At 47.5% G+C, this 23,791-nt stretch overlaps 1 protein-coding gene across 1 annotated transcript in view; it reads left to right on the top strand.

Annotated features, from left to right (window-relative positions):
- Nucleotides 1-23,791, top strand: part of CLIC4 (chloride intracellular channel 4) — a 1,305,478-nt gene that overhangs the window by 891,558 nt on the left and 390,129 nt on the right. The gene's annotated exons all lie outside the window — the stretch shown is intronic.

The following is a 23,791-nucleotide window of genomic DNA, read 5'->3' as shown; positions in this document are numbered from 1 at the left end:
AAGTTTCTACTCCAGACTTTTTCTGGTACCCAGAAAAGAGGGCACCTGGCGCCACATTCTTGATCTGTCCATTCTAAACACTTCCTGGTGATATCAAAAGTCAAAATGCTCACCCTCCAGCAACTGCTACCCATGCTCCAAGGATGCTTGGCTAGCCACCCTAGACCTAAAAGAGGCCTATCTCCACATTCCTATCAGGGAATCATGCAGGAAATACATACGTTTCAGGGCAGGGTCTCTGCACTTTTTCAGTTCTCTGTACTTCCCTTTGGTTTATCTACTGTTCCCAGACTTTTCACAAAATGTCTGGCTCCTGCCATTGCCTTTTGCAGACAAAGGAATATCCAAATTTACCCATATTTAGATGACTGCCTAATTCAGGCAGACAATCAGGAAGAGCTGCTCAAGCACCTGGCCTTTGTAAAGTCCCTACTGACCTCCCTAGGGTACACTATCAACAAAAAGAAATCCAAACTAGTACCCACCCAAAGGATTATATTCCTGGGAGCAAGCCTGGACACAGCATCCCAGATGGCTTTCGTTACACCAGAAAAGCAAACTTATCTGACATCCTACTTCTCTCAACTAGCCACCAGACCCCAGTTATCTACAGGGAAAATCCTGCAAGCTCTGGGGTTCATGGCATCTTGTATTCTACTCATTCTGTATGCCAGACTGCATATGAGGAAACTACAATGGTACCTAAAAAGCCTTTGATGTCAACACTCTCAAGAGCTGGAAACTGTTATACCAATGATACCTTGCCTAAGGAAAGATTTTCGTCATGCTCCTACAAAAAGGGACTACCTTTCTCACCACCCCCCGCCCCCCAGACCCTCACCACAGACGTATCAGACTATGCACGTGGACGGCAGGTGCATACAGGGCCAATGGAGCCCACAGCAAATCCATCTGCACATCAACCAAAAGAGATGTTAGCTTTCCAGCACACATTGACAGCCTTCAGGCCCTTTCTCTCCCCAGCGGCTCTCCTGATCAAAACAGAAAACACCACTGTGATGTGGTGTATCAACAAGCAGGGAGGGACTCACTCCTACCCTCTATGCAGGCTGGCCATGACCCTTTGGCACACAGCCTCTGCCATGCAATTCCACCTGTTAGCACAATTCCTACCAGGTTCTCTAAACTCTCTGGCAGACCACTTAAGCAGAAATCTTCCGGACCCACATGAGTGGCAGGTAGACAAAAGAACCTTCATCCTAATAACTCAGAAATGGGGCACCCCGCAGGTGGACCTCTTTGCCTCCCACACCAACCATCAGCTCAGCAAGTTCTGCACCAGGGAGCATCACTGCAGGGCTTGGAAAGTGGATGCCCTCTCCTTCCCCTGGGTCAGTCTATCGGTCTGTGCATTGCCTCCACTACCTCTCATCACCAGGGTACTGCTCAAAATAAGGGAGGAAAAACCAAGGACAATTCTTATTGCTCCATACTGTCCTCGCCAGCACTGGTACCCACTGCTGAGCAGCCTGTCCCCATTGCCACCATGACATCTCACTCAGACCCCAACCCTCCTGACCCAGAGGGAAGGAGAATTTATGCATCCCCAATTGCAGACCCTCAGTTTGGCAGCCTGGCTTTTTACCTGACCACTGATCAATCTTCCAACCTCAGTAAACAGGTTTTCGATGTTGTATGTGAGGCCAGATGCCCTAGCACTGGAAAGTCTTATGCTGACAAATGGAAAAAGTTCTGCACCTGAATTCAGGCTAAGGGAACCGATATGGCACAGCCCTCCCTACCTCTCATCCTGGATGACCTAGCTAACCAGCTACACAGTGGTCTCTCTTTTTCCTCTATTAAAATTCATGCCTCATCTATCTCTGCTCATTTCCACACCGAGCAGCCCCTTTTCTCACACCCTCTGATCAAACAATTTCTAATAGGGGCTAGCAACTTGAGGCCACCCAGAAGAGCAACTACCCCAGGTTGGGACCTTAACTTTGTGTTGGAAAAGCACACACTGCCCCCCTTTGAACCAGCATCTTCAGCAGAGTTAAAATTTATCTCCTGGAAGACAGCTTTTCTTCTGGCCATAACTTCAGCCAGAAGAGTCTTCGAGCTACAAGCACTCATGGATGTGGAGACCTTCATCATCTTCCATGCTGACAGGGTTTCCCTCAAGACTAACCCATCCTTCATGCCTAAAGTGTTGTCTAGTGTGGCTCTCAACCAATCCATTCATTTGCCCACCTTTTTCCCTAACCCACAAAGCAAGGGGAAAAGGATCTTGCAATCTCTAGATGTGCACAGACAGCTCAATTCTATCTAGACAGGACTAAATCATTCAGAAAGTCTGATCAATTACTGGTTAGCTTTGCTGCAGGGGCAGAGGGCAAAGTCATCTCCAAACAAATAATTTCCAAATAGATAGCACACTGCATCCATTTCTGTTACAAGCAACACGGAAAACCTCCACCTAAGGGGGTCAGGACACACTCCACCAGAGCAGCCTCCACGTCTGCAGTTTTCCTCAGAGGAGTCCTCACCAGGGACATCCTGGAGGCTGCCACATAGATATCTGTTCACACTTTTATCAAGCATTACCACCTGCCTCTCTTCTCCATATCCAGGGCAGGGTTTGCCTCTGCAGTCTTGCAAGGCATCCTAGCCAGCCTCTAGTTTCCTTGACTGCCTCCACCCATTTCCTCAGCTTTGTGAATCTACCCAAATGTGATGACTGCAACAGTGAAACACGAAGAACATAGTACAGTTGTGTACACTTACCATAAATGTAGATATTCGAGTGTATTCACTGTTGCAGTCCTGGTTTCCCTCCCTCCATCCCCGTTTTCTCTTTCTCCTTTTGTTAACTTTCTTGCTTGTTGTTCTCCTTTCCTTACAAGGGACATATCGTATTTATTCCACCAGAACCTGGCCTCCTACTTTGAGGGCTCCTGACAGGTTAGGTCAAGAAAACCTGATGTAATAGCGTTGGCTGCCTGACTTTATACTGCTGACGGCCTGACGTCAGTCCTCAAGCGACAGTAACCGACGCAGAAATGCTAAGTCTCTGGTATTCGGGCCAGCCGAGAAATACCCTGGCAGGGATAACCCAAATGTGATGACTGCAGCAGTGAATACACTCGAACATCTACATTTATGGTAAGAGTACACAACTGTATTTTCTGAAGACAAATGCAAAATGCTGTCTTTTCTTTCTGTCCTTAAATTGATAACACAGTACTGCTTCACATTACATCATTCTTGACATTTCTCTGGTTTCCCAGGCTAACAGAAACTCAGAATTTACATTTCTTTTTGTAATGTGCACCTGCAGGAGGTCACAGCAATAAAATACATTATATATGTAAAATCTAGCATTTAATTCTGGTCTCAAAACAAAAGAAGGAATGTCTTAGCCTAGACATCTTGTCTCTGAGCTCTGAGATTAAACAGTCTTACAATGCTTGACTTATCAGCTTTCTTCCAGCAGAGTGCACTGTGGTTACTTTTTTGAAGTTCAACATTGAGCACAGTTTTCTTTGCATTTTAAGAGGACCTGCCTGTGGATTACATTAATATAATTTTACAGTGACATAGAATTGTTTACAAAATTCTATCTAGCTAGGCTGGCAGCCTACACAGTTTCAATTGATGTTATCTCTGGATATAACAGTGCATGCAGAAAAAGTGTTGATGTACTGCTCATGTAAAAAGGTCAGACTGTGGTCAGCAGTTTTCATTTGGGGATTTTCATAGTGATTGATGTCTTTTGGTCTACAGTAAGGCTAGTAATGGCTACATTTTTCTGTTTACCTGTTATTGCCATTTATGTACACTGAGTAGTCTGACTTGGGAGGTCAGAGAGAATGTGCAGTTGTAAATCTGCTGCATTGCTAAGTTTTAAGAGAGGTGATTCATTATTGTTCCAGTAAGTTTCAGCACATACAAGTCTTATAAATGTGTGTCTTGCATAGCTCTGTGTTTTCCACATTCTGATTCCTACATATTTGGTTTTAGCTATTGACTAGGTGGGTAGACTAACCAAGGCACCCTCTTCATTCATGGATTTGGTCCACAAAGTGCACACACGGAGTAGTATACAAGCTGAGCAACATAAAACAATTTGGAATGAGTTGACAAAGTTGGAGGCACTAGTATTATTTGTAACAATGATGTTGGTCGTTAGCCTGTAGCTGTGGGTTACTTTTGTTTTAACACATTTTGTATTCTTTTGAATCAGTTTAGCCAAAGCCAGCATGTCTTGAGTTCATTCACCCATTTCATTTTTGAAATTCAAAACTAGGGAATTTAAAAGATCATGCACTAGCTTCTTAGATGTACACTTTTGTGTGAATGTCTGATCTGATGTTTTCATTTTCATTCCTTCCTTGACCTGTGGGTTTTGGATCTAACCTTGGATCCGACTCAGCCACTTTCCAAGCTTAGAATTCAAAGCTCAAGCTCCATCCCATAATGATTCATTCCTCCAGAATACCCCAGATCTCATTTGCTGCTTGCCTGAGAAGCATTGGGATTTTGGCTGATTGAAAAGTTTGTGTTAGTCTTTTTCCCTTATAGTCTTTCTTCTTTGCTTCTCCTTTCTCTGTCTGGTTTATCATGGCTGAGAAGTCCAATAAACCTTTGGGCTTTAAAAAAATGCACTTCCTGTGGGCATAAGATTCCTTTATCTGATGCCTACAGGGAATGTGTTTACTGTCTAGGCCCAGTGCACCTAGACAGCTCTTGTGAAATATGCAGGGGGAGGGGGCTAATCTGTGTGCACTAGCGGACCATCGAAACAAATTGGTCTTGAAGGGTTTGCTTCCTGTTTCCACTCCTTCAACACCTTCCACTTCGGGGGCTCAAACTCCAGTTAGAAAGCGCAAGGAGGTCAGGGAACACAGGAAGCATCCTCCTGAGTGTTCTTCCTTGGAGCTGCCTGAAAAAGGTACCAAAACTTCGGATCTGAGGTCTTTGGATCCGATAATTGTGGATCTGATATTGTCTGTTTTCATTTTTCCTCACATATGGGTTTAGATCCAGCCATTACAATAGCTCGTGGCAACCAAAAAGCTCTTGGGCACTTCCCCTTACCCATAATGCATCCCTCCCCATTATCTTGGATCTCGTTTGCCGCTTTGCGAAGTCTTCGTCATTCTTGTGCTGTTAGGCAGATAAATGTGATTTTCACACTTTATTACATTTTTTCCTTCCTGTTTTTACTAACTACTTTAGTGTAATTTTCACCACTTTCTCCCGTTTTGTTGAAATTTCCTTCTTCATCAGTAACCGTTTTTATTAGGTTACTTTCACTTTCCCTTCCGTATACCCTTCAGGTTAGGTTAGTAGCTTTCCCGTTCTTTTTCCTTTTCACTTTCTCGTCTAGCGATATATTGTTAACTTCTTGCCTTTTTGTTGGAGTTCTATATTTCTTTTGCGCGTGTGAGCTCGTGTGTGTGTGTGTGTGTGTGTGTGTGTGTGTGTGTGTGTGTGTGTGTGTGTGTGTGTGTGTCTGTGTGTGCGTGTCTTTTAGAAATATAAGTGCAGTCACAAAATACCTTTTAGTGACTCACACAGTTTGTGCATTTACTGTTTGGGCCCCCTCCATTTACAGGAGGATTGTTCAAGTTGCCATTGCTTTAACCACAAGGCCCTGCTTAAAAAACAAATTGATTTTAAGGGGCATGTTGCTGTCTTCCTTTGGAGAACATTTTTGGCAGTGACCCCAAGCCTTCTGAAAAACCTAGGTTGCTCAGTCAAGCCCCACTTCATCTTCTTCCAAGAGCTCTGACAGAGGAAAGAAGAGACCTTCCTCTGCTCCTAAAGATTCCTTGGAGCTGAAGACTAAAATGCCCAAGACTTCCGAGAAACCAACTCTTTTGGATCAGTCTGCACCGAGCATGTCTATCTCGGATCCGTTTTTTCCAGCTCTGAGTTGGTCTGACAAAGATAGGTCAGAGGCATTGCATTCCGATCCGTCCACCAGCCCCTTCAAATCGATCATGTCTCTGCCAAGGACCAGGTACTCTCCATCTATTGACCCAATCCCATCAAGAGTACCTTCCACTTCCTCTTCCTGCTCTATCAGAAGTCTTACAGAAGAAGACATGGAATGGATGGTCCAGAAGATATTGTGGGTGCAGGCTTTACTAAGTCTTCTTTGGCCCAATCTATTGACCCAATCCCATCGAGAGTACCTTTCACTTCCTCTTCCTGCTCTATCAGAAGCCTTACAGAAGAAGACATGGAACGGATGGTCCAGAAGATATTGTGGGTGCAGGCTTTATTAAGTCTTCTTTGGCTCCTACCCATAAGGTCCAGTATTCATCAAAGCTGTCCACTCTCCCATTGGTTCCTCATCTGACTTCAGGTCAAGCTTCGGCGCTATCTGATCTGACATACTCTGTGTCTTCCACCCTGGATCTGAGAATTTCTATTTCTTTAGAATGGGCTTTTGCTCAGAGCACCTCTTTGTTTTCAGAGCCAGAGAGTTCTCAGAGCCGTAGCGAGCCTCACAGGGCACAGGTGCATTTGACTGTGGTACCTTCTGAGAAATCGATGCACCTTGGGGCTTCCAAGCAGGTCAGCTCGGCTCTAGATTCAACCTTGGGCAAGTTGTCTTTGGAGTTTGAGAAGTCTCCGATCCATAGGGATGGCCTGTCAGATCTGGGGTCCGTCAGCCTTTGGGGCTCTAGAGAGGGCCATAGCTGTCTCTGCAGCTAAGAAGACTCCTTCCTCCTCTGATCCACAGTCTTCCCATCAGCAGCCCTTGCGCATCTACTCTGACCATGACATTCCACAGGGATAGCGGGTCCTTAAGTCCCAGGATACCCATAAGGGTACCCCCACTTCTTCTGATACCTCCCTAGAGTATCCCACTGAGGAGGCCCCTTGGAAGAGGACTTGCAAGAGGAAACATTTGGACTCCACTGAGGAGTCAGCCATGGGAGACACTGACTTCAATGAGGGAGAAGGATCCTCATGGTCACCTCTTGAGGATGTTTCCTTCGGGGACATCTTGGAGAGCTTAAAACAGAGAGGTGGCTGGCAGACCAGTAATCTTTCACCAGAGGAGTCTATGTACCTGGCAGCCTTTGGATCCCAACCATCTACCTCCTGGGTAACTCCACCCATCAACGAGCTCATAGACTTGAACTTTCAGTGGGTGTAGGAGAGCCCAGACTCCATTGAGCCAACTCCCAGGAGACCTAACAAAGTAATTACTGTGCCAAAAGAAAAAAGGTTTTGGACCAAAGGGGTTGCAGTAGATGCCGTGGTTGTGGCAGCAGCTATCAAGAAGGAACTCAGAGTAAAGTTCCACTATCCCTCCCCCTAATAAGGGTTCCAGGACAATGGATAGATGTGGGAAGTAAGTTTTCTCTTCAGCGGCTAAATTACCTTTCCCATTTTACTATTCTTAAGAGGGCTCTTATCAAGGAGCTCACAAATACCCTTGAGGGAGCCATAGCTGAAGGGGTCCCTGAAAAGGTATATTCCCAGCTGGCAACCCAATATTCTGTAGCTAACTCTTCCATGAGGCTCATATCACATGCAGCTGAGGGAACGAGCAGAGCTGCAGGTTCAGGCACTTCCTTTTTGGTCCCAGTATGCTAACCAGGTGTGAAAAGGAGGGTAAGACCCTTTTTGCCGTGGACATGTTTTTCCACCCCTCAGAGGTGATGGCAACATGTGGTTCAAGAAATCACAAGGTTCTTAACATGACACGTGTGGAGAGAGTTCCCCCAGAAGCAGGGGGGGGGGGCAGTTCTGGAAGACACCGCCCTCGAAACAGAGGAGGCCAGCAGAACCAAGGGTCCAGAGGCCTGACTGCCCACCTCTGGAGGCAATCGGGGGTCGACTATCTTTGCACTGGATAGCCTAACTAAACATAACCACCAGCGTATGGGTGCAAAGGATAATATTCAGAGGTTACCTATCCCTTTTCTCCACCTACCTCCCCAAATGAGAATCTCCCAGGTGTTCCACTCAATCAAAGGGATCATGCAGTTGTTCAGATGCAAAAACTGCTAGACAGAAGAGTCATCCAGGAGGTCCCCCAGACCAGAGAGGATTCAGAACTTAGTCATGGTTCTTTTTAGTTCCAAAGAAAATGGGAATAGAGACCAGTACTGGATCTCAGCAGACTAAACAAGTCAGTTCGTCAAAACTTCCGAATGGTCATGGTACAATCCATACTTCCTTTTTTTTTTGGAACAGGGCTATTGGATGTGCTTCATAGACCTTCAGAATGCATGCTACTATATAAAGATGGACAAGCGATCCAGAAGGCACTTGCGCCTTCGGCTAGGAACCCCAATCATTATTAATTCAGAGCACTTCTCTTTGGTCTCACTACTGCCCCCAGAGTGTTCACCAAATGCATGGCAGTGGTAGCGGCTCACCTGAGATGACAAGGATTCTGCCTGTTTCCCTGTTTAGACGTCCGGCTCATTTCTGCCCCGACCAGACATCTACTTATCCAAGCAAGGGACTCTGTTATCCACACCTGTACAGAGCTAGGCATAACCATAAATTATGAAAAATCTCAGTTGGAACCTTTTCAAATACTAGAATTTATAGGAGTAGTCCTAGGTACAAGTCAGATGATCACAAAACTTCCATCCTCCAGGCTACAGACAATCAGACGCCAAACTTGCAAGCTGCTTCAAAACAGGATGCTAGCTGCCCATTATGTCCTACAGGCTCTGGGATCAATGACGGCAGCTATCACCTTGGTTTCACTAGTGAGATTTCACATGTGAATACTGCAGTGGCTACTAACTGCACAGTGATCAATTCTCCACCAACCTATGTCCTATCAGATTCTCATTATGGACACCTGCAAAAGACATCTCTCCTAGTGGATTAATTCCACTCGGCTAACACAAGGCTGACTTTTTTGTTCCCCCACAGCCACAGGCCACTGTGACAACGGACGCTTCCTAGATAGGGTGGGAAGGGCATTATTTAGAGAAGATGGTCCATGGCACCTGGTCTGCCAATGAGGCCAATTTACACATAAATGTCCTGGAGATGTGAGCAGTGTGTCTAGTGCTGCAGGCTTTTCACAATGCTCTTCCTCTGGGAGTGGTGGCGATTCAATCAGACATGTTGGTAGTCTGTTACATAAACAGGGAGGAACCAGATCATACCCTCCCCTGTCAAGAGGCACTCCAGTTGTGACAGTGGACAATCTCTTCAAACCACTTTCTTGTAGCAATGCGCATTCCAGGAAAGTCCAACGTGATAGTGGACAGGCTGAGCAGGTCCATTCCCATGCTTCACAAGTGGTCCCTCAACCAGAAAGTGGCAGATAAAATTTTCCGCAGATGGGGCCAGCCTTGCTGCGACCTTTTTGCATCTCCCCCGAACAACAAATGCACCAGCTACTTTGCCCTAATTCCCCCGATGGGGAAGTCACTGAGGGATGCTCTGATACACGATTGGCCTCCTGGTCTTCTGTATGCCTTTCCCCCAACTCCCTTGATTCCCAAATTTCTCCAGAAAGCAAACAGGTTGATGAGAACGGCAATTCTCATGGTCCTATTTTGTCCTTGACAAATCTGGTTCCCCTTCCTTTGGCCTCATTTCCAGAGAAAACTTGGACTCTGGATCCCACTCGAGACCTACTGTAACATCCGAAAGGAATGATTCATCCCAGTCTTTCCAACCTCAAGCTGACCGCTTGGTTTCTCCAATTTCATTAATAGCCAGACAGCCTATGGTCTCCTTCCCAGTCCGTCATATTTTACTGTCCCCCCATAAGCCTTCCACGCAAAAACTTTATAGGAGCAAATTGAAGAGATTTGTAATCTGGGCTCAACAGCATGATGTAGATCCCTTCACTGCACCAAGCCACTCTTTTCTTGAATTTTTGGCTCACCATTTTGATAATGGAGCAGCTGCCTCCACAATTAACATGCAATTAGCAGTAATCTCTGATTTTCACATTGGGAAAGATAACATCTGATATTGTTAATCCTTGTTCATTCCTTACTTATGGGTAGCGGTTCCGACCTCGAAACCGAGCCGGCCATCTTCCAAGCTCGCGTCAGCTACAAACTCTTGAGCTAAAACTCTTACCCAGAATTCCCCTCTCCCTGTTACCTCAGATTTAGTTTGCCGTGTCGCCATTTGGTCGTGTCAAGCTACTTCTCTTAAGCTAACTACAATATTTTGTTGTCATACTAGTCTAAAACAACTTTTTCTCTCAGAAAAGTTACTAAATTGTTTTCTCTTACCTTATCGCATTTAGCGACCATCCCTTCTTGAAATTTTTCAATCCCCTTCATCCTTTTTACCGCGAGGTATTTTCTTCTTTACCATCGTTGGTAAACCCCTTTTCCTCATTACCTTTGGGTATTTCTTGCACCATTGCTGGTATTCTTTCTGATTTCCTTCTTTCCTATCATGGCAGATAAAAAAGGTAGTCCAGGATTTAAGAGATGTTCAGATTGTGGCCATAAATTACCTAATTCAGATGCTCATTCTCTGTGTGTCTATTGCTTGGGTGTGCCTCATTTATCAAGAACTTCTCTAACAGGATGTTGATTGAGAGGAAAAATAAATTGTTATTGAAGGGGCTACTCAAATCTCCTTTTTCATAGGCTATTTCTGAATCCGAGGATTCAACCCCTCCAAGATCCCATAAGAAAAAGACTGAGGATCATACAAAGGCCAAGTCTCTTCCTTCGTCCCCGGCTGGGGACTCCCACCAACTGACCCAAGAAGGCTAAGCTTTCTACTTCGGATCTGACTTTTTCGGCTCCAGCGCTTTCGGTGCCTAGACCTTCGGCACTGAGGCCATCGGTGCCATCTGTGATTTCGGCACCGACTAGCGTGCCCTTTACCGTATCAGTACTGAGGGGCAACTCGGTTCAGACTTCTGCACCTGCACCAACTATCCAGTCGGTGCAGACTGTAACCACATCGGCTCCGACACCTTACCCGGAACCAACAACTCAGTTATTGACACCAATTTTTTTCGGTCCCAGCCTCGGCGCTGACAACCACTTCGGCACCGACCTTATTGTCGGTGCAGATCATGATTTCGGCACCGATGATTTCCTTGGTGCCGACACCTGTAGTTCAGTCCCTTACAGCCCCGTTGTTTTCAGTGCAGACTGGTGAGGTGGGCACCGAGCTTGTCCCATCTTTGGATAGACCTGACTCTCCCTCAGCCATGTCCATGAAATCCACTAGAAGTCTCTCTGAACACGTGTTGCGTCTTGTGGATCAAGTGCTTTTGGCCAGAGGTATCTCGGCCCCCAGGACCTATCCTTCCTTGGGAGGTGATCACCCTTTGCCAAAGACCCCTACTTATTCTCCTCCTTCATTGCCTTTGAAGCCCCTTGATATAGCACAGTCTTCCCCCTCTACGGTTCCCTTTATGGACCTCACTAAGGAACCGCAGTTGCCTTTGTGGCAGGAGAGTTTTGCTAGAACCAGGATGTCAGCTATGGCATATGTAATTTGGTGTTTCACAGTCATCCAGGGACTCCAAGTCGGCAGACTGAGCCACTTAGGGGAGAGGTGACCCCTGTCCTGAACACTCACCCCTCTTCAGGTGGACCGGCCTTCCAGCTAATGGAGAAGGCTTTGGCGTCTGCTGGCGATACTGTGCTGTCAATCTCCCCACCCTCCTCTGGACCGCAGTGTACACAAGTCACTCCTGGCGGACACCGGGCGCAAGGGCCTCAGGATGTACTCCCACAGGAAACCCCTTTTGTGTTGTCTTCCCCAGCTTCTCCCTCTGAGGAAGTTCATCGAAAAAGCTTGTGCAAGAGGAAGCACATGGACTCCACAGAGGAGTCCCCTAGACTTTGATGATGGGGAAAGGTCCCCTCGGTCACCCTCTGAGGTATCCTTTGGTGATATCCTCGAAATCCTTAAACAGAGAGGTGACTGGCAGCCCTCTAACCCGACCTCTGAAGAGTCTGTGTTCCTGCAGGCCTTTCGCACCCGGCCCCCTACCTCCTGGGTTACTCCACCTGCCGACGAACTGGTCTGACTCGTCATGCAGCGTGCGTGGAAGACTCCAGACATCGTTGAGGCCATTCCCCGGAGGCCAGATAAAATTTTGTCCCCTCCTGCTACTGACCCTCATTGGACTAAAGGTCTTCCTGTAGATGCTCTGGTGTTGGCGGCCGCAACCAAAAAGGACCTGGCGGAAGAAGAGAGCCAGACTGTCCATCCGCCAACAAAGAGTCACGGGCTCTGGACAGAATAGGGAAGCGTACTTTTGCATCAGCGACCTTTGCAATCAGGTCCCTGAATTATATGGCACACTTTACCAGGCTTCAAAGGGATTTAATTTCTGAGCTCTCTGAAACTTACCATTTTCTTCTAACAACGCACATTCCCGGGAGTTCCAACGTGATAGCAGACAGACTCAGCAGGTGCATTCTACAACCTCATGAGTGGTCCCTGAATCCCTTGATAGCGGTGGAGATCTTCCACCGCTGGGGCCGTCCTTGCTGCGACCTCTTTGCATCCCGACCAACTACAAATGCAGTAACTACTTCACCCTAATTCCCCCGTCGGGACAGTCACCCAGGGACGCTCTAGTCCACGATTGGCCCTCGGGTCTTCTTTATGCATTTCCACCTCTCCCCATCATTCCCCAGTTTCTGAAGAAAGCCCACCGGTTGAAGAGCAAGGTGATCCTCATAGCACCATATTGGCCTCGTCAGATTTGGTTCCCCTTCCTTTGGCCTCACCTGCTAGATCAACCATGGATTCTCCATCCAACCCCGGGGTTGATCTCCCATCCACAGAATCTGATTTCATCCCAACTTGGACAGCCTGAAGCTCACAGCTTGGCTCCTTCAATTCCCTTGATTGCCAGGCAGAATGATCTTTCTTTGCCAGTACGGAACATTCTTATTGCATCTCATAAGTCTTCCACTAGAATTACTTATCTAAGCAAGTGGAAAAGATTTACCTGTTGGCTGAAAGAAAAGCAAGTAGATCACTATAAGTAAAAAACTAAGAGCTCTCATAAAATCATCCAAAGCAAATTTTGAGAGAAAAATAGCTAAAGACTCAAAAGACAATCATAAGGCCTTCTTTAGCTATGTTAGAAACCTGGGAGGAAACTCCCAGATATGCTCAGAACTAGTTCAAAATGATGTGAAGATTACTGATCCTACAGACATTGCCAACATACTGGCTGACAGGTTCAGTGCAAACTTCTCCCCTCCCCAAAAGGAGAGATATCTATACCAAGCGATTGCAGCCCCCCAAACATCTCCAACGCCCAAGTGAGAACTGCTCTCTCCAAAGCAAAAAACACAGCATCCATGGGACCTGATGGTGTCCCCGGCTGTGTGCTCCACGAACTCAACGAGGAATTAAACCCACAGCTAGGACAGCTGTTTAATCATAGTCTTACCTCTGGATACGTACCCAGGGAGTGATGCACTGCAACTGTGGTCCCACTTCACAAAGGCGGTGCCTCCACCGACCCTGGAAATTACCGGCCCATTAGCTTGACAAGCCTTAAATGCAAAGCCATGGAGAGGATCATAATGGACCTCATAAATAAAGACATAGGGAATTTGCAGACTTTGGATCCATCCCAGTTTGGCTTTGTCAAAGGCAGATCATGCCTTCTAAACTTGGTTGACTTTTTCGAAACAGTCACCAAAGCCATTGATGAGGGAAAGGCAGTCCATACAGCCTACCTCGATCTGGCGAAGGCCTTTGATACAATACCCCACTCGGGTATCATTGAAAAACTCATCAGCTTAAATGTTAACCCATACATCACAAGATGGGTTGCAAACTGGCTGAGTGACAGAACCCACAGGGTCAGAGTTGCTGGCGCCATGTCAGACTCAAAGCCTGTCACAAGTGGTGTACCACAGGGCTCAGTCCTGGGCCCACTCTTGTTTGGCATCTACTTTTCCAAGTACAAGCAAACACAGGAGGGTTATGGCTGACAAAGTTTGCAGATGACTGCAAACTGGGCCATAGTAGAAAACACATCTGACACAGATATCCTTCAGAAGGGTCTCACAGAAACGGATAACTGGTGCCAGAGCCATGGCCTAAAGTTAAATGCCAAAAATGCATAGTCATACCCTTGGAAAAACAAGGTTACCCCTAGCTACCAAATAGGTGGCAATCCACTGAGTACAGAAAAAGTTATCAGGGACCTGGGGACCCAGGTTGATAGTAGTCTGTCATTCGACACCCATGTAGCTAAAGTAGTTAGGAAGACCTTCTACATTGCCCACCTTATCATGAAGGGATTCTCATCTAGATCAAGGGAGGTCATAGTCTCCTATACTCATCACTCATCAGACCAATGATTGAGTACAATGCCCCATTCGAATGTATCTGACCCGACACTTGCAGCAGCTGGAGAGGCCACAAAGTTCCTCACCAAAAGGATAAAGGGTCTCAAACATCTGTCCTATGCTGCCCGACTGAAAGAACTCCAGCTCTATTCAGTCGCCACCGCTGCTCAGAGGTGACCTTTGCCTAACATACAAGGCCATGTCAAACCCAGATTTGATGAATATGCTTCACCTCAAAAATCTAGATCCGTCAGAGCCACAAGGGCGGAGACTTAAACCTCGACACGGCTATTAATAGGACGTGCTGGAGGGATAGATTCATCACCCAAAGACTCCCTATGCTGTGGAATAAAATCCCGGTATATGTGAGGCAGAGCACCTCGCTGGCCTTGTTCAAGAGAAATCTTGACCAATGGATGGGAGATCGCAGATATACCCCAGGGATTACCTCAGTGTCACTGCTCAACAGAGGCACAGCAAAATAATGGGTATAGTTCCCCATACTAAAGGGGTGGCGTAAGCCACAAAACTATGGGCTAGGCTTGTAAATGCCCTTGGGCAGATAGCCTAGTATGAACCTATGAACCTATGAACCTTTTCAGCACTAGTGTCAATAGTACTAGAGTATCTAGCCAACCTATTTCAATCAGGTATATCGGCCTCTACCATTAGAGTTCATTTGGCTGCAATATCTAATTTCCATGAGGGTGTCCAAGACTCCTCTCTTATGTCACACAAATTATGCAAGACCTTCATAAAAGGTGTGAATCATCTGAAGCCCCCTTTTAGAGAACCTATTCAACCATGGGACCTGTCATTAGTTCTACAAGCTCTGACAATGCCAGCTTTCGAACCAGCTTCTTCTTGCGACCTCAAATATCTGTCATGGAAAACCTTGTTTTTGGTCGCCATTACTTCTGCCAGACGTATCTCTGAGCTTCAAGCCTTATGCATCAAAAGTCCATACTTGATTTTTCATAGAGATAGTGTGTCATTGAGAACTAATCCTTCCTTTCTGCCAAAAGTGATCTCTGAAATGTCCATTAATCAAACCATTGAATTGCCAGTTTTCTTCCACAATCATTCAAACAAAGGAGAGTATTGTCTACATACCCTAGATATTCACAGGCAAATTCGCTTCTACTTGAACAGGACTAAGGCCTCTCGTAAATCAGACCAGTTATTTTTGGCCTATTCTGGACCTAGATTAGGATGTGCTGTTGCTAAGGTCACATTGGCTAGATGGTTGAAAGATTGTGTGACCTTCATTTATACACAATGTAATATTCCATTGCCGACTACCATAAAGGCTCATTCGACAAGGTCGGTGGCAACTTCTGCTGCCTTCCATGCCAGAGCTTCTTTACATGACATCTGTGCAGCTGCAACTTGGGCTACGCCTCATACCTTCATCAATCATTACAAATTGGATTTGGCCTCCAGGGGAAGAGCATCTTTTGGTTCTATGGTGCTCAGGAAAGTCCTTCCATGAGAGCCTCCCAGGAATAGAGGTAGCTGGGGACTCTGTCCCATACGTAAGGAATGAACGAGGATTAACAATATCATAATATCATAACGTTCCATCTGTATTGTTGATCATCGTTCAGTCATTACGACCCTCCCTCCTTCCCCCTCTTGTGGCTTCTAGTGGATCTCACCATCCGGTTCTTTTAGGTCATTTGACCAGAGGTAGCCACTACATTCTTTTGACTTGCAAGCTCAATCTGAGGTAACAGGGAGAGGGGAATTCTGGGTAAGAGTTTTAGCTTGAGAGTTTGTAGCTGACGCGAGCTTGGAAGATGGCTGGCTCGGTTCCGAGGTCGGAACCAATACCCATACGTAATGACTGAACGAGGATCAACAGTACAGATGGAGCATTATGGTAAGACATAACTTCTTTTTATCACTGATCTCCCACAAACTCTGCAAAGTCTTTTTGAAGGGGACCCTTTTGCTATGACCACCTCATAAGGACCCCTTCTCTCCATGGGCTCTAAACTTAGTGCTTCATTTTATCGTGCAACCTCCCTTTGAACCTGCAACAACTTGTAATATTAAATTCTTGTCTTTGAAAACCATCTTCCTAGTGGCCATTACATCAGCAAGAAGGATATCAGAGATACAGGCCTTATCTTGCTAACTGCTGTACTTGATTTTTCCATAAAGACAGAGTCACATTGCATACCAATCTCTCATTTTTACCCAAAGTAGTTTCCGGCACTAATATTGACCAAACCATTAACTTACCCGTTTCCTTTCCAAATTTCAGTAACAAAGGGGAATACGTACTGCATTTATTGGATGTCCATAGGCAATTACGTTTCTATCTCCATAGAACAAAAGACTTTAGGAAGGGAAATCAATTGATCTGAAGTAGGAGATTCATTTGTCTGCAACCTGTGGGTTATGGATCCGATATCGGATCCGAACCGGCATGGTTTTCAAGCTATGGATCCAAGCTCTCAGCTCCTCCCCTCACCCATAATGCCCTGCTCTACCCTCATGACCTCAGATCTCGTTTGCCGCGCTGGTGACTGGATTTGTATTCATAGCTCTCAGCTAAGTGGTTATTTCTTACCTGTTAAATCAGAAAATTTAAAGTTTTTTGTGTATTTCTGTGTGAAAGTTTAGGTTTCCCTCTTTGATAGTTTTATTTAGAGTTAAATTAAATAATTTTTTTTCCCTCCCCTCGCTGTTGCGTAGAGTGTGTGTGTTGGGCCTGTGTGTCTGTATTTGTTTAAGTTACTTTTAGTAGCTTTATAGATTTGAATGGCTGATCAGCCCAAATCTATTTTTTCAAAATGCTCCGAGTGTGGCCATAAGCTCTCACCGGCTGATGGCCACACTCGGTGTGTTAAGTGTCTCGGGGTTGAACACCTCACATCTGGTTGCTCCATTTGTGCAGGGTTCAACCCCAGGGCACTGAGGGAGCGGAGGTCCAAGCTTGTCTTGGCGGGTCTTTTAACGGCAGACTCGGCTCCGGCCTCCGCTCCTTCGGGAACAACTGTGGCTACGGTTATTCCCCCTGTGGCACCCCCTCCTGCTCCTGGGACTCAACCTCCCGTTTCTGGAGAGGAGAGGGATGCTAGAAAAAAGGACCGGAGGGAGAAGCACCACAAGCGGCGGGCCGAGACCTCTGTTTCGCCCCGCCAGCCAAGCGGCTTCTCCCGGCTCCGTCGGCTCGGTCTCCTCCTTCGGCTCCGGTCCCCTGTGTGCTTTTCACCGGGTCCTGAGGAGGAGGAGACCCGATCTCCGTCGAGGCTATCGAGGAGGCACTCCAGGCCTACCTCGGTAGCCTCGTCGAGATCTACATATAGCCTTTCTGATGCTGATCTGGACCGGATGATGAGAAGGTTCATCCAGGCCCAGATGCAGATGGGAGTGCTCTTGCCTCCCCCCCCTCTGGGGGGGAGCTCAACACCCTTTTTTAAGCCTATTGCTCCTTCTCCGACCCGCTACCCGGGTTCGGAGCAGCTGGAGCCGAGCAGCTTCGGAGCCGGGGGTGGGTCGGCGCCGATAGTACTTGGTACTTCGGATCCGACCTCTCGGAGCCTGGATCCGAGCTTCGGATCCGGGGGGATCAGTGCTCCTTCGGCGCCGTCTGTGTCGGAGCGTACTGTCCCTTCGGATCCGAGCGCCGCGCCGCCCGTCCACTCTTCGGATCCGAGGGGAGCCGATTGTCGGATCCTTTGGTCGAGGTCGGCTCCCTTCGGCTTTTGATGTAGTGGAGAGGGCTCTGTTGAGGGTCTCGGACCCCGGCACTTGTTCCGGCTCCGCCCGCTCCCTCTGCACTGGGCCAGGCTTCCACCATCCGCCCCTGGGACAGCCCGCTTCTGTGCCCCAAGTTGCTCCTATGGAGCAAATTGCTGCTTGCGAGGACTCCTCTGACAGCCCCCCAGAGGATGTCCCTCGCAAGCATACGTGCAAAAGGAGGCACATTGACTCCCGAGTCTCTCACAGAAGACACGGACTTGGAGGAAGGGAAGGCTCCCACGGTCACCCCCCGTGGATGTCTCATTTGGTGACATCATGGAAATGCTCCGTATAAGGGTGGTCTGCCCCAAGTCTTCCTCGGACGAGTCCGTGTTCTTGGAGGCATTTGAAGCGGGCCCGTCTACCTCTTGGGTGTCCCCTGCCGACCCCTGGTGGACCTTATTACCACCAGGGCGTGGAAGGAACCGGACACCGTGGAGCCAATTCCCAAGAGACCGGATAGGATCCTTAGTCCGCCATCCGACCGGGCCCATTGGAGTAAGGGGCCTCCGGTAGATGCCATGTTGACGGCGGCGGCCACAAAGAGGGAACTGGCTCAGGAGAGTGCCTCAGTCCACCGACCGAGCAAGGAGACTCGGATGATGGACCGCTTGGGGAAGCGGATGTTTAGTTCGCGACCTTCTCGGTAAGGGCGCTGAACTATTTGGCACATGTCATTAGGATGCAGCGAGATCTTATTAAAGAATACGCTGCATCCCCCCCCCGAGTCCATTTCGGAGGAGGACAGAGTTCTGCACTCCACCCGGATGGCCACTCTTAGGTCAGTTACTAATACTTCTATGCGGCTACTCTCCCATGCAACGGAAGGCCGCTAGAGCTGCGGGACAGGACTGGTCACTAGACGCCAGGCCTGGCTCTGTCACTGCGATTTTTCTGAGCCCTTCAAAGCGTCCGCTTAACGCCTTTGATGGTTCTGCTCTGTTTGGCAAGACCGTTCGCGAGACGTTGACCCAGAGCGAAAAGGACGGGAAGACGCTGTCTGCCGTCGAAATCCGCTTCTCTGCACCCCAGAGGCCCTATTCTAGGAACCAAGAGGGTCAGAAGAAGATGTGGTTCCGGAAGTCGCAGCAGTCCCAGCCTGCTTCGGACAACCAGTCCTTCCGTGGCAGAGGAGGACAGGGAGGACGCCGCCCTAGAGGCAGAGGGGCTCCCAGAAACTTCGGGTCCAGGGAACCTTTCTCTGAATGGCCCGCAGCAACCCTGAGGGTTGCCCGACTGCTCTACTCTGGAGGCAGTCGGGGACGTTCCGGGGCACCTAGCGGCATGGGAGTCCATAACATCGGACCGCTGGGTTCTCCAAATCATATCCAGAGGATATCGCATTCCTTTCCTTTACCTTCCAAAGTTGAAGTCCCTCCCAGACGCGCCACCCGGTCAACGGGAGGCCGCTTTGGCAGAAATTGGCCATCTGCTAAAGAAAAGAGCCATCCAGCCCGTTCCCCAGACCAGATCGGATCAGGGTTCTACTCCAGATTCTTTTAGTGCCAAAAAGACGGGGAACTAAGACCAATCCTAGACCTCTCTCTTGAATCTGGCAGTCCCCAAAGAAAAATTCGAATGGTCACTCTGCAATCTATTCTCCCCTTCTGGGAGAAAGTCACTGGATGTGCTCGATAGACCTCAAGGACGCGTACTACCACATCCTGATGGACAGGCGCTCCAGGAGGTTTCTCCGCTTCCGGCTGGGAGCCAGTCACTACCAGTTCCGGGTCCTTCCCTTTGGTCTCACCACAGCCCCCAGGGTGTTCACCAAAGTATTAGCAGTGGTAGCGGCCCACCTGAGGCTTCAGGGGTGCAGGTCTTTCCCTACCTGGACGACTGGCTTCTTACCGCCCCAACAAGGCATCTACTTCTATTGGCGAGACTCCTTTCTCCATCTTGCTCCCTTTCTGGGCATCACAATAAATACAAAGAAATCCAACCTGGCCCACACAGCTCTTAGATTTTATAGGGGCCAGGCTAGACACAAGGAGTTTACGAGCCTTCCTCACTGCGGACAGAGTTCTAAATCTGCAGCTCCAGGTGCGGGCCATTCTCCATTCAAGTTCTGTTCCGCGGAGTTGGTCCTGAGGGCTCTAGGGTCCATGGCATCGGCTATAGCACTTCTTCCTCTTGCCAGGCTCAATATGCGCATTCTACAGTGGACGCTCTTAGTACAGTGGTCATACCTTGCGCTGCCCATGCATCGGCGCATAGCGATCAGCAAGGCTTGCAGGCGGTGGCGCTTGTGGTGGCGCCACTCCCGGGATCTCCACAAAGGCCGCCCATTTTGTGCTTCTCCTCTCGCCACGGTGACCACGGACGCCTCCCGCCTCGGGTGGGGGCACTTTGGGCCGGACCGTCCAAGGCACGTGGAACGATTCAGAGACCTTACTGCATATCAATGTTCTAGAGATGAGAGCAGTGCTCTTAGCGTTGCTAGCACTTCAGGACTTTCTTCCCTTGGGAACAATTGCAATTCAATCGGACAACATGTCTGTTGTCTGGTACATCAACAAGCAAGGGGGAACAAGGTCTTACCCTCTTTGTCGAGAAGCCATGAGAGTTTGGGAATGGGCAATCTCCACCAACCGCTTTCTAATAGCAACGCACATTCCGGGTCGGTCCAACATCCTAGCGGACAAGCTCAGTCGCACCATTCTGACCCCTTACGAGTGGTCTCTCAATTGTCAAGTAGCGGAACGCATATTCGCACGGTGGGGAACCCCTTCATGCGATCTTTTTGCTTCTCCCTCAAACACCAAGTGCGACAGTTTTTTCGCTCTTAATACCTCCTCCCGGAGGTACCCCAAGAGACGCTCTGGTGCATGCTTGGCCACCCGGTCTTCTGTATGCCTATCCACCCTTGCCTCTGATGCTCCAAGTTCTTCAGAAAGCCTCTCGGGTGGGTTGCAGAATGATTCTCATTGCTCCGTTCTGGCCTCGACAGATCTGGTTCCCCTTCCTAAGGTCTCACTCGGTGAATCCTCCTTGGATTCTAGATCCCATCCCGGATCTGATATCCCATCCATCCTGCATTCCTCCTCCGAATCTGGACAACCTGAAGCTGACCGCTTGGCTGCTCCAGTTCCACTCTTGATTAGGACTCCCGATATTTCATCACCGGTTAAGGCAATTTTGGTGGCAGCTCATAAACCATCCACTAGAAAGGTTTACCGAAGCAAGTGGAAACGTTTCTCCTTGTGGGCGGAGCGGCAAGGCCTGAATCCCTTCACGGTTCCTCTTCCTTTAGTGCTTGACTTTCTAACCACTCTCTTTAACGATGGTGCCAGCAGTTCCACAGTCAAAGTACAACTGGCGGCAATTTCTCACTTTCACATTGGCCATGACTCTAATCCTCTTATGTCAGCCAAATTGTGTAAAATTTTTCTTAAAGGTACTTTTCTTCTCAGGCCCCCTATAAAACAAGCAGTTCCTCCTTGGGACCTCTCTCTGGTCCTACAGGCCTTGACCGCCTCCTTTCGAGCCAGCGGCTACGGTGGATCTCAAATTCTTGTCCTACAAGACAGCCTTTTGGTAGCCATTACATCGCCAAGAGAGTTTCTGAACTTCAAGCATTATCAGCTAAACCTCCTTACTTGGTATTTCATCCGGACCGTGTCTACCTCAGGACCAACCCGTCCTTTCTTCCTAAAGTCGCTTCTGAAGCAAACATCAATCAGTCCATTAACCTCCCTGTTTTCTTCCTAAATATGAAAACAAAGGTGAATATAAGCTACATTCACTAGATGTTCACAGGCAACTTAGATTTTATCTGAACAGGACGGCTGGTCATAGGCAATCCGACCAGCTGTTTATTTCCTTTGCAAAATTCAATTTGGGCAAGCCAATCTCTAAAGTTTCTCTGTCCCGCTGGATTTCACAGTGCATCTTACTGGCTTATCAAGCTTCAGGAAGGCCCGCACCGGAGGGTGTTCATGCCCATTCAACCCGGTCAGTATCTACCTCGGCAGCCTTCAAGGCTAGGATTCCTCTAGATGATATTTGTGCAGCAGCCACGTGGGCTTCATCTCATACGTTTATTTCCCACTATAAGTTGGATCTTGCATCTAGGGTAGAGCATCCTTTGGCTCCTTGGTGCTCCGGAATATCCTTCCATGATGGCCGCCCAAGATTCAGGTAGCTGGGGACTCTGTCCCACAGGTTGCAGACAAATGAATCTCCTACTTCAGATTTAGAAGTTATGTACTCACCATAACGTTCCATCTGAGTAGGTGTATTCATTTGTCTGCAACCATCCCGCCCTCCTATCCCCCTGGCCTTTCAGTTTCCTGCATATTCTATGTTACCCTTTTTAGGGTGTTGTTGCTTTGGCAAACTCGATCTGAGGTCATGAGGGTAGAGCAGGGCATTATGGGTGAGGGGAGGAGCTGAGAGCTTGGATCCATAGCTGGAAAACCATGCCGGTTCGGATCCGATATCGGATCCATAACCCACAGGTTGCAGACAAATGAATACACCTACTCAGATGGAACGTTATGGTGAGTACATAACTTCTAATTTATTTCCTTTGCAGACACTAGGAAAGGCCTCCCAGTATTCAAACTTACTTTAGCGAAATGGCTCTCTGATTGCATCTTCTTCATCTACACCAAACTAGGTATAGATCTTCCCAAACCTTTATGGGCTCATTCAACTAGGGCCATGGCCACTTCTTCAGCGTTCCAGACTAGAACATTCATGGACGAGATTTGTGCAGTGGCCACATGGGCTAATCATACCTTTTTCACTCATTCCAAATTGGATTTGGTCTCCAAGGGAAGGGCCTGTTTTGGTTCAATGGTTCTGAGGAACATCCTTCTATGACTCCACCCAAGATAAAGGTAATTGGGGAATCTGTCCCATATGTGAGGATGAAATGAAAATTGACAGTATCAGATAAAGAATTTATACACACACCAGAATGTTCTATCTGTATTGTCAATTTTAATTTCTCCTCATATCTCCTCCTTCCAACCCCCGGCCTTTGCTCCTGGTAGAGCGGGAAGTTCAGTATTTGTAGATTGGCTGTATTTTTCCATACTGCAGAAGTGGTCTCACTATGGTCATTTTTATGTGAAATTCCCTTAATATATTCCTTCATAAGTTAGCCTTAAACAAGATCTGAGGTAACAGGGAGTGATGCATTATGGATAAGGGGAGGTGCCCAAGAGCTTTTGGTTGCCACAAACTATTGTAACAGCTTTGTCAGATCTGACGGATTGGATCCGAACCCATGTGTGACGAGAAATGAAATTTGATAATACAGATGGAATGTTGTGGTGAGTACATAACTTCTTTTTTCATGAGGTATGGATACCTGGAAAAAACAGACAGAATCTGTTTTTCAAGCAAAGCTAGTGGCTGTACAAATACTAATATTCCTAATACCCAAACGTATCCAGATAAGGAGGAAAACTGCACAAACTTACCCACATAAAACAGAAAACAAGTTGGTAAATGTATTTGATGTTTGTGTTGAGATTGTGTTCATAATTTCATCAGTGAGCACAGAAACTCAGCAGTTGTGTCTATGCAAAAGTCACTGGACTGAAAGAGCAGTAAAGTGTTTTATTTATCATGTTTCCCCTAGACAGAGGGGCCCAGTATAACATCATTATGGAAAGCTAATTCAGAAGACAAGGCTTAAGAATTTTATTTGAACAACATTTCATTATGGACTAATTCTGGGTATAGAATGGAAATCATTGAGTCATATTACTCTGTGTTGTGTTTATGAAAACAGGGTGTAATTTAGTTTTTTACAT

The sequence above is a fragment of the Protopterus annectens genome, chromosome 1.part1 (assembly GCF_019279795.1).
Source record: "Protopterus annectens isolate FY-2018-M chromosome 1.part1, PAN1.0, whole genome shotgun sequence".
In the NCBI taxonomy this organism is placed as follows: Eukaryota; Metazoa; Chordata; order Ceratodontiformes; family Protopteridae; genus Protopterus; species Protopterus annectens.
This window is presented reverse-complemented; position numbering and strand designations above follow the sequence as displayed.